The sequence below is a fragment of the Haliotis asinina genome, chromosome 11 (assembly GCF_037392515.1).
Source record: "Haliotis asinina isolate JCU_RB_2024 chromosome 11, JCU_Hal_asi_v2, whole genome shotgun sequence".
NCBI lineage: Eukaryota > Metazoa > Mollusca > Gastropoda > Lepetellida > Haliotidae > Haliotis > Haliotis asinina.
The window spans coordinates 9,574,743-9,587,368 of NC_090290.1; the positions used below are offsets into that span (position 1 = coordinate 9,574,743).

A 12,626-nucleotide genomic window follows, 5' to 3' on the forward strand; every position below is an offset into this window, starting at 1 on the left:
ATTGCAGAACGTGCCGAGATATAATATATGCTGATATTTAATGAAGTAGTATTCACTACCAGTATGCTAAAACAATAAATTCTTACATAAGACAACATGCACAGATGTACCGATATTGTCTGGCATGTTATTCACTACCAAGAAAACAATTGACTGTCACCTAACACAACATATAGCGATACAGAGGATACCATACGAGTGACCATGTCATGGTTTGTTGACGACATTAGTGCATAAATGTTGGTTTTCTCGAGCGAGTAAGTAAGACAGCGGGCCACGAATATATTATTCTGTTTATAACGAAGTCGTCACAAAAAAGATAATGAACTTAAAAACTACTTTCAAACACGTTGGCTACTCACTGTTGCCGCATGTAAATACAAACATCACAAAAGAAACATCGTTTCATGACGTCACGCCACCATGCCAAAGTGATATTCATAGGGCATTGTATGAAAAATATGAGGCCCGGTATGTTCACCCTCGTACGTAGTAACCACTGGCATTGTCTGAGGTATTTTTCACTACCAATATGTCAACACAATTAATTGTCACATAAAACAACATGCAGAGATATACTGAGATTGTCTGACGCATCATTCACTACCAATATGTTCACCTTAATTACGTACTGAGACTAGATCCTGCTACTGGTAGCGCTATTACAAATCCCATTATGCATTTGGTCATTTCAACCACAGCCAAAGCAAAATATCTCCTTTTGGGGGATAGGCACCGCCTCAATATTGAAGTCAATAACGTTTGTGAAGTGGTACCACATATTCACTGGAAGGCGGCCTCCGGGTCACTCCTCTTGTGATGCGGTTGTGTTATTCATTGTACAACAACGATCCAAATGTAATAATTTTACGTGTGTATAGTCAGTAAAAGTACCCACCACTCTACATTTTCCTGCTATCGAGGCTGTAAGAGTTGTGATCAAATGTGACAGTCAGGTTAATGACCTGATGAATGAACGCTTAACTGCTAGCCTGTGCTGGAGAATAGAAGATGAAAGTAGAACATATATGAGTGAGTGAGTTAGTATTTAACGTCACATCGGCAGTTCTGCAGCCATATCGTGACGAGAACATTTAACACTGAAATGGAATCTATGTATATCATACAAAACTTTTTTCAAAGGACAATCAAACAACTAGAACATCAGAGTTACAATTTAAAACCTAGTGTGGAAAGGTAAAACTAATATCACTTTTTGGGCAAGACAATGTAAAATAGGGCTATATATCACCAACAACTGAAGGTAGATCACCATACTTGTGTGGAATAGAAGCAAGGCCTGCAGTCTGATGCGTGAACAATTTTTTTTTTACCACAAGGCTACCTCGTGGTTCTACCCATACCGGAGATAGCAGCTGAGTATACCATCTGACTAGCAAACGCGTAACTCATGAGACTACCATCTGGTGCTTCACTCACAAGAATTAGTAGCTAGGTATACCGTCTGATTAGCAAACACTTTAGTCAGCGGTGTGTCTATCTGAACATTACAAATGCAGTACAAACAGTGGCAACGAGAAATATGATGGTCAGAGCGCGTTCAAGAACGATGGCCAGCTGTTTCCATTCATATGTAGCCTCGTCAAGGCTGTCTTGTGTTGTCATCCTCCTCTTGTGTAGGTCCATGGCCTTCTCTTCTGTGTGGAGCAGTCGGTTGAGAACATCAACTACGTTGTTCCCTCCACCGGGCTGTCCCTCCGTCCCCGTGAGTGCTGCTTTGCCTTCATCCATAGCTTCGTCATCAGCAGGAATTGGTGTCTGCGTGTGAAAATTATACAATAAATCTCGACAATAATAGATATTTGTAACTGTCTCAGTCACAGCACATATTTTCATCATAGCTTATATTATCGAAGAGTGAACATCACAAACATACCATGTTCTCATCGGTAGTCTGTGGCAGGTCAATTTTGATGAGCAGGATCCTCGCAAGGAAACCGAAACACAGCGTTTTGACAAGTCGTGGCAGTTTATGTCCTCTCGTCCCTCGGTGATAGATATTCAGAGTTAACACAGCCAGACAAATGCTCAGAGACACAATGAAGATATTGATCACGAAGTACCGACCTGCGAGAGAAAAATCCAGATTTGGTGGGGACATAACATTTTGGTGTATGAGTGCTAGAAACAGATGGTATATCTTTGTGTTTTCATAATCAGTGAAACAGTCTCATGGGTAACGTGCCTTGTTTTCAGGGAGTAAACACATTTGAAGTTTCTCCTTTGGAGGGATAGTTTTGACTTTTCGTCAGTAAGACCGCTTACCAGATTTTACTTTTCCTAACTTTATATGAACATCAATATTCAAATGATACATGAGTGTTTTAAATCATCTGAGAAATTCGATCAAGACTAAACTCACTAAACAAATGTTTCCCTGGTGGGATTAGAAACGCAAATATCAGATCGGAAGTCAGACGCTCTACCGCACGGCCACTGGTTCGATCGAGGTGATGAGTTTAAAGTATCTACTTATAGTTACTTTCATTAAATTGATTTTACGCTCGCTCCGGTTATTGTTATGTAGGTTCATTAAATAATTATCTACATTTTCATTACCCATCACTGACGGTATATATGTTAGAGAAAACACTTCTCCTCGTTTTTGGTAGACAATATAAAACCATCGGGGACGGGGAATCCCTTCGCCTCCGGCTTTACAATGTCTACCAAAACCTCGGACGCGTGTTTTCTCCTATACGTAAACAGAGTATAAATATAGTGAAAATATAGCATAATGTAGCACAAATGCAGTATGCATGATATATATGAGGTGTGTGATATAGTGTACCCTGGGGGCAAAGGTCGTAGCATCCGCACGAAGACTGCGGCTCGATTCCCCACATGGGTACATTTTGGGAAGCCGATTTCTTCTGTTTCCCACCATGGTTTTGACGGAATCTTGCAACAAAAACGGTGTAAAACCATACTCACTCACCAGTACATGTAAGAAATGAAGTAAAACCTCATCAATAATTGCTGGTCTCAACGTTTGAGACAAGAAGGAATGAAAGTGGTAAATGTCACAAAAGTTTCTATAGATGAATCTGATTTGGGTCTCTCTCTCATGGGTAGGATTCAGTTGAGATGTGCATGATATATTGTCAAAACATCGCTAAAATGAGAAAGTTTATCTATACTCAAAGGAAATGGAACTGTTTCGTTTGTAGTCTTGTAAATGAATTTGTGGACATGAACCAGAGGGGATAAAAATCTCAAGAAAGTTGCCAGTAATGCTGAGTGAGTCAGTTAGTGAGTAAAACTATTCATAAAAAAAACCCAAAACGTACCAAGCAGAGGAATTGCAGACGACGTCGGTGGTAACCATGTCGAAATAACAAGCAACAACGCTATCATTGACAGAAGAGAAGTGATTCCAATAGATATTTTCTCTCCGGATTCGTTGGGCACCAGGAGTCCCAGCAGAGCCACCAAAGTGATGATGAGGCAGGGTATCATGAGGTACATCAGAATGAATAGGGGCCACCGTTTCAGGGTCACTATGTATATTAATGTAAAGTAGGGCTCCGGGCAACATGGGTATTGCAAGGTCTGTCGGTACTTCAGGAATGAGGTCAGTTCCCATTCCGCACTGGCAATGTATTCACCTAAGAATGCTTGCCCTCGTTCACCATTTGAGATATTGAGTTGATCGCCATTGTATGTCCACGATTCGAACGCCATCATACACTGTTGTTGATCCATGGGAAAGAATGCGACGTCGATTTGACACCACGTCTTCAAGATGACCTGGTAGGACACAGACACGATTCCACTTGACACCAGAACGGCATTGTTTAGTCCGCTTCATGACACTTGGTTGTCTACTTCTGCTCTGCACCAGAAGTGAATACAAATGATTAAACACTTTCAGTCTAAAATGTGAATATGTGAAGAGGCTTTAGACAGTATTGAAGAAGCTTTATTGATTGAACAAATTCTCTGTTCTCTAGATTCTTTAACCGTTGTGAACAGGAATGGTGCAGGAAGTGAGTGAGTGCGTTACGTTTGACGCCGCACTCAGCAATATTCCAGCTATATGAAAACTGGAAGAAATTTTTCCAAGGTGGAGCTGTGTTTTAAATTAAGATCGTGAGGGAATTCCAAGTCTAAAATAAAAAAGCCAGTTTGCAGAAAATTAAAATTTTATTGCAAAACAACAAAACAACAAAAGAAAAGGTACGTCTGCAAATTGTCGACTTCCTTAAAAAATTGAAAAAAGCAACAAATTTATCGAAAAAGCTACACCTTTTACAAATAATGAAAAGCTCTTCTACAGGCAAGTTAAAACAAGTGGTGATGGTGAGCATGATAAATAACCTCCCATGCACGCCAGTGAAAGGGTCATTAAATGGGTTGTATCCTGTGACTGTATACTTGAGGCACCATGGGTCAGTGATTATGAATATGGAATGCGTGAGAAAGTAACTAGGTCGTTTACCTGTTACATCTCCTAAAATTGTCCTAAAAAGTCCAAATCTGATACAGGACCAGGACCTGATGGCCTTCAAAAGCGGTATTGTGATCTGTTCTCCTGTGTCCAAACACCATTACTTCACTGTTTCAGCACTGTCGTGGACACAGGTCATGTTCCTCCATAGGTCTAAAAGGTGGCACAATGCTTCTCCCAAAGATAGGAGACTTGACTGACAACCAATCCTTCCGTCCTATCGCATGTTTTAATACACAATACAAACTATCCAGAGAGTGTTTGACAAACCACGTGTCACCTTCTGACATGATTTACACAGAGCAGAAGAAAAGGATGTTGGGGGTGCAAGGATCAACTTCTTTTACAGAAAATGATAACAGAAGAAGCAAAAACATGCCATCGCAACCTCTCCATGTGTTCGATTGACTACAAAAAGATTCTGAAGTCTCTTCACTATATTGACCTGTCTGTGCGGCTACTTGATTTACTCTGTAATGACTTTCTGGTCGATTCAGCTTCAGTACTCTCGAGGGTAGGTGCAGATTTCGGAATCTATTCCAATCTGCTGGGGTATATTTCAGGAGGATTCCTTTAAGCCTTTGCTGTTTTGTCTGTCTTTAAATCCTTTGAGCTTTCCGCTAAAAAAAGAGGACGGTTACCATCCTGGACCTCCACAGCACAGATCCCAAGCATCGCTTACTCATCTCCTTCACGTGGATGACATGGAGCTACCATTTTGAAAGAAGTTCTGCCTGAGTTCTTTTCTAATGGTAATGGCATGGCATTTGGACTCGACAAATGTAATATCCTTTATTTCAAACGTGGCAAGGTAGCTAATGATGGATCAGTTACGATCACGTTACACGGGGGAGAAGTTATTGATCATCTTGTGGAAGATCAGGCCTACATATCCTCTGGAAAGTTCTTTGTGGGTTTGACTAGGCAGCCTTTCCTGTTAGAAGTCACATTCGCCGTCTGAGCTGTGTTTAGAGCGAGACAAAGACCCTGAGCTATGCAATACGCGATCTCGACCTTTAGAAACAAGCTTAAAATGTCAAAAGTGCGAGATGGAAAGAATGTCCCTTACAGTATTCCATACTGTGCTGATGATAGCCTTACCAGTCTAACTGCTGGGATTACCTGAACCCTCTCTGTTGCATACTAGATTTAATATGTAATAGTGAGTGAGTGAGTTTAGTTTTAAGCCACACTCACCAATATTCCACCTATGTGGCGGCAGCCTGTAGTCGACTATCCAGTGATCAACAGCATGAGCATCGAGTTGCCCAATTGGGAACTGATACTGTGTGTCATCCAAGTCAGCGAGGCTGACCACCCGATCCCATTAGTCGCCTCTTATCACAAGCTTAGTCGCCTTTAATGGCAAGCATGGGTTGCTGAAGGCCTACTCTACTCCGGACCTTGTTATGTAAAACATAACGACAATACATTTACTGCCCAATACTCCATTCCACAAAGGGACATGCTCAAACCCAAACACATCAAAAGTCACATGAATCAGTAGTAGAGTTTCGTAAATTTGGAGAGAGCTACCGTTTGTATCAACTGAAAAGTTGTGTTTTCAGGTTGTGCTAGGACACTTGAAGAGATGGGACTGTACATACTGTAAGCGGAAGTAACTTCCATGATGTAGTTACAATTGAGACAAAAGAACGGACACCAAATGCCTTGTGGTTGAATGGTAGCGGATAAAGAAGGTGTTGGTTACTGGATCTGAGGGCACTAGCAGGATTGCATGATGTGAGAAGATCACACAGGTGTGAGGGAGCAATGGAGTTAACACACTGGTAAGCGAGATTGAGTAGGTTGAAATCAATTCTTTCATGCACTCGTAACCAGTGCCAGGCATTCACAATGCAATGTATGTCACAGGTGGGCTTAGAGCGGGTAACAAGACGGGCATCTTTGGTTTGGGGAGACTGCATGTGCTTTATTTGTTTTTGTATTTATTTCGCTTGTTTTGTTTTTTTCTTTTGTTTTGTTTTGGGTTTATTGGGTTTTTTATTTGGGGGTGGGGCGAGGGGAGATGTTGCACTTGTAAGCAGACTGTTGCAGGAATCCAGTCTTGACTGAATGAGGGAGCGAACAAGCAGAGCTGTGGTGTCTTGAGTTGGTTGGTGCCATAATGCTAGATGTGTTAACAGTGAATAGTTTTGTACGGCTGATTTATTTCAGTTTCCATGGAGAGATTTTTGGTTTTGCTATCCAAGTTGTGTATGGAGAAGGCTTGGTTAGTCACTGAGTTTGTCAAGCAGTTGTAAATCATCATCATGAAAGTGACTAATGACCCGGTACTATGCTATAAGGTCACCCAAAGATTTGATATACATCGTGAAGTGGACTGGTCCCAACACGGAACCCTGGGGTACACATTTGGCTACTGAGGGAGATGACTGGAGCGCACCAATTTAAATAGATTGAGTTCTGTGAGAGAAGTATGTGAAGCATCATTTCCGAACAGTTTCATAGGTACCAAAATGAGTATGTAGTCAGTCCATCAAACTGTTGTGGTCAAAGGTATCAAAGGCAGGCGAAAGGACATGCATAACAAGTATGGCGAGGTTGTTGTTGTTATGGTTTAAAAAAAGATCAGTTACAAAAGAGAAGATGTTTATACAACAGATTGAGTTTATACAATTGATTAGAAATGGTGGAAGAGGGTCACGGTTGACAGTCGGCTTTTGTCGTTTGACAGAAAATGCTTCGGTGAGTTGCATGTAGTGATTTCAAACCACTCCATATAGTGATTGGGGTTAGCTTTGATGTGGTCAGGAATAGTTGATTTCATGTCCGAATTGGTAATGGAAACATGATGCTCTTTGACACTAGTTTTGACGGGTCCCGATGTTTTGCCTGTGTAGTTTTGTCTACAATTACGGTCTATTTCATAGACAACAGATTTCGGGTTGTTGTTGCTCACGGCAGGTGGTTTTCCTCCATTGGCATGAAGAAAACTGATGAGGGTGGAGGATGCAGAGAAAGTCCTTTGTGTGTGTGCTTGATAGAAGTTTTAGGATTTGGCTGATCTGATGCGCTGCTTTACCAATGAAGCAAATAGATATCTTCGTGCTTACTCTGGTCTTTCTTTAGGAACCAACATCTTCTCCCGACCCCCCAACCCCGTGTCAAATTCACCATCCATTATTTATTGACCGAAAAAGAATCTCATGAAATAAAGAGGCTGCTGTCCATAAAAGCTCGTTCAATATTGTTCGTCACAACTTCTAAAATGCAGCTAAAACAAGGTTTTATACAAGTTGTTAACTTTGTTCACAGAGAAATGTATGTGTTCAGACCTTTCAAATATGCACTTCGAAAATTATGACAGCATCATCCACTCAGCCTCACACGCACCCACACAAACAGACTGACACACGCACAAGCACACGCAAAATTACACACCCACATATATGGCCTCATACAACCCCCACTACCGCTACACACACACACACACACACACACACACACACACACACACACACACCTACGCATACACAAGAGGGCGGTATTGATGTAAAATGATGATTGATAACATCTCATTGACAGTGGTATACCCAACACTATTTCAAAGTATTGTATTATTTCAAGGACACACATCCACGTCAAAGATCAACTAGTTCTTAAGTACTTTCCTCATAATACATGTTATAATTGATATCGGGAGGTACTCACGAGTTTTTTAGTCTCATGTCAGGCGTCCAGATAGAGTCAGACGGGATCCGTATGGTTGTCACGTTCTTGTATTTTCCTGGTTGCCATGCTAACGCTGCATCTATCCATGTCTAGGAAAAGATTACAAAATATACCTTGATTTATGCTATACTGTCTCTTAATATGGTTTGCACAATGCTCCTAAACCTGCAGAGGCATATTCAGGTTCGGTAGCAAACACCAATAAAGGTCTTTAAGAAACACATTACTTGCTGCAACCAGGATCATCGGCAATACTCCATATGTACACATCTGTCAGGTAGAAAAGAAGTGAGTGTATTATTAGATGAAAAGGGGTTGTATATCACAATAAAATTCACGGAGCATTAACGTTGTGCAAATCAATGGCTTCCTTTAATTGGCCCCCTGTGTGGAGAAGTTGAAGAACAGAATAGAACCGAATGTGATTGTCTTGCAACATACAGAATGATATAGAGGACATACAACCGAGTATAATGCAGTAATATATGAGTTGATATTTTGATTTAGAAATGACTAAAAATAGCAGTGGTTTATAATCTGATTTCATAAATGACATACATCTGTCCATTTGTGGATTTTTGGTCTTCTTACATTCAACATTAAGATGTGTACATAATACAATAACATGAACGTCGTCACAAAAACATTATGTTTTACAAATTGTAAATGTTCTAGTTTTCAGATCAGTATTAAACCGTCCTCCCGTTTCAGTGGACAACCTCTGATCGGAAGTTCTTAATTTTGTCAAACAGGTACGACATTTTGATGGGAGATCAAAAAGATAAGGTTCTAAAGTGAGTGAGCTTTTTAATGATAAAATTAATGTTTCCTTTAGATGGAATTTGAGCACTGGAATACCATGATTCATTGAACTGGTCAGTTAATGAAATGACATGACGTTTCAACCTGTGGATGTTAGGGAACCTTCGAGACAGCCAAATATGGGACAGCGCGGCGTTTTGAAGAATTTTGATTGCTTTTGGTTAGTCGAGATGAGCATTCTGGAGAAATGATGTAAATTTCTTAATGTTATAAAAATGTGGGAAAATTTACTAGTTTCAGTTGTAACGTTACACCAGAAGCTGATGACTTGTACTTATATGTGAATGCTCTGTTCCAGGTACATACAAAGAAATACTTTGAAGTTCCCCGCCTGCATCATGTTTTCGGATTACTCCCATACGAAAGTGTTCAGTTGTCATACAACTCGAATACTCATCAAAACAGTCTTAAAACCGAACTCACGCGTACGTACCAAAGATATCCAGCAGTTTGTAGTCAGCACTTGCTTTTTCTCATCCTACAATAATTGATAAGGAATAATGATGACATCACTTCATTCCATATTTAAAAATCAGACAGGACAACAAATAAAATCAGTAACTCAGTAAAATGTTATGTACTCAGGACACAACTGTTCAAAACAAAGTAAAATGCAACCGTCAACGTGTCGCAATTTTATTTCAACTATTTAATATTTAACGAAATCATATCACTATTTCTCTTGAACTAGTCAATATATAATGCAGGCTATCATTAGTTCTCTTGAACTGTTCCAAATATAAGGTAAGCAGATAAACTAGTCTATTCTAACACAAACTGTGTTGAACTGTGCAATATTTATCGTAAAGGCATAAGTATATTTTCTTCAAATATTCAAGAAGGTAAACATCATCATTGTTTACATTTAATAATACTATTTTTACGTAAATATATTAGCACTGCCCTTGATGTATTCCATACATAATAGAAACAACCATTTTTCTCTCGCGGTGTTCAATATATAACGTAAATACAACGTTGTTTCTCTTGAACCTTTAATGGCACTGTGAAAGTGTGCAAATTTATTGAACCAGTAAATATTACGTTATAGCTATTACAGAGTTCCAGAGTAGTGCGCGAGTCTTGCATTTCACACATTCCGTTATACAACGTGAAGGAACATCTCTGGTTAGAAACACTTACGACGTCAGATATCTGGACAAGGGTGAGATCCATCCTCACATCGAGGGTGGTGTTAGGACCAAAGGGTTCAACCCGTTTGTCGTAATTTCGAAACAAATCCGCAACCAGGCGTTGTTTGGGGTTGCAAACAACCGAGGCTGACAACAGAACAGGATCAGAGATAAACAGACGAAACCACCGAACAGGACAATACAATGTGAGTGAGTTAAAAGTTACTTTAGCAATATTTCAGCCGTACCGTGACTGAATCAGTCAATTCTTTTATCATTTCATTTTATAAAATATGTCGCCAAAGGATAGTAAAATAAGAATATCACACTAAAACAGTTAATACTTTATCATTATATTTTATAAAATCTGTAAAATATCAAGAATATCACAAAAAGAGTTATAAAACTAGAATGTAGCTTAAAATTATATACTATTTTGACATTACAGCATTTACAATGAACTAGAGATCGTCAGCAAATGAGGGATCACCAGACTGGGGACCGTTAGGGGGACTTATTGTATCTTTGCTACCTGCATAGGCCCAAGCACACACTCTGCGATAGTGTGAAACTTTAGCCATAATTTAAAAAAAACCCCACAACGTTTATAAATTCTGATAAGTTTAACTTTCAGTTGTTTTGGTACTTACATATCCTCTCAGGAGGACAATAGGTTTACATTACTTTAAGTCCGTTCGAGTATACAGCCAATAACAATCTATGTGGCTATATTTTACTGCCAGTATAATACTATATACACATATACAAAATATAGCAATCAAGGACAAAAGATGTGAAACAAAATGACATCATCAGGGACAGACATTAGACGTTAAACAACAGAGCATCATCATTAACAGACAGAAGATATTAAAAACAGGACATCATCAGGAATGGATAGGAGACGCTAAAAAGAGGACAACATCACGGGTAGACAGTAGGCGTTAAACAACAGGACATCATCATTAACAGACAGTGGATATTAAACAACAGGACATCATCATGGGTAGGTAGCAGATGCTAAACAATAGGACATCATCACGGGCAGACAGCAGGCGTTAAACTACAGGACATCATGAGCGACAGATAGGAGGAGCAAACCAGGAGCAGGCGGGACAATAGAGCAGAGATGGACAAGAGGCGGGAATACTGTCTGAGATTCACAAGAGTAGGGATATATCAAAACATTGATAACGACACAGAATAGGCATGGGCCAACATCATAACATCAGGTGCAAGGAGGTCAGAAACACAGTGTTATACAAGAGACGTGGAACAACATCATAACATCGGGTATAAGGAGACAGGAAACACGGGGATATACAAGGATATGAAACAACAACATAATGTTAGGTACAGGGAGATGGGAAACACCTTGATACACAAGAGTCACCATGAAAGAACAGCATAACAAAGGGTCTGAGAAATCCGGAAACACAGAGACACATAAGTGTCACCATAAAAGAACAGTATAACAATAGGTGTAAGGAAACCGGGAACACAGAGACACACAAGATACATTATGAGAGAAGAGCATACTGGCAGGTGTAAGGAAACCGTCATACACACAGAGATACACACGCTTCATCATCAATAACAGGAGATGGAAAGAAAACATATCATAGTTCAAGGTTTACACAGGAAACACTAAGAACAGGAGGCGTGGTTTATCATATTGTATGACGAGATGTGAAAACCAACGTCATGTACAACCGCCTTATACCTTAAACATTCAAATTATTTCTGCCACCAAATACTCGCTTTAATCAGCGACCTATCAATTATTTCCCCATACAGGATCTTATCTGTTCAGAAGGTTACATTCTCTCCAACTGTGGTTCTTGGTCCTGTAGTATAATACATCCACAAGTCTCTAACGTAAAAATAAATGATACCTTCGTTATGAAATAATGCATAGCATACTAGGGTTGTACTGTCGGCTTATCTATACTCGCCTCTTCTAAGTGTAGAATTACTATACATCCTAGGTTCAGCATTCAGTACAGCCTTGGATCAAAGCTAAGTAGAATTCAAGAAATCTATCAACGTTTCGGACCAAACTAACAAACCCTGGTAAAACTTACAGACTATTCAAGGTGATGTTTTGACACACTTTGAAAGATTGTCCTTACCTAGCATCCATCCAGTGAAGAGAAGAACCGACTTGACATCCATCTCTGAGAACTCAGCAATACAAGCCTATCGGTGAAACTGTGTACTACATTGAACGAACCTGAAACTAGTCCAGCTATCTGTCTTGATCAGTAGATTACTTGCCGGGTTCCAGCACAGCTAGATGCAGCTGCTGTCGGATACAATCTGTGGCAGGACGGTTCACGGAGGTATTTATACAGAATTGCATAATTATTCATCAACGGCCCAGTGATAAACATTAAGTTCCATAGCCTATCGTAATGTGGTTGTAAATAGCAAAAGTCAAAACGATCGGGAGCTGACAGTAACATTATCTGACTAATGACTGTGATATTACCGACTTGTGAATA

At 39.8% G+C, this 12,626-nt stretch overlaps 1 pseudogene; it reads right to left on the reverse strand.

Annotated features, from left to right (window-relative positions):
• Window positions 1-1,497: 1,497 nt before the first annotated feature.
• Window positions 1,498-12,301, reverse strand: LOC137256491 (neuronal acetylcholine receptor subunit alpha-7-like; annotated as a pseudogene).
• Between the last annotated feature and the right edge of the window lie 325 nt (window positions 12,302-12,626).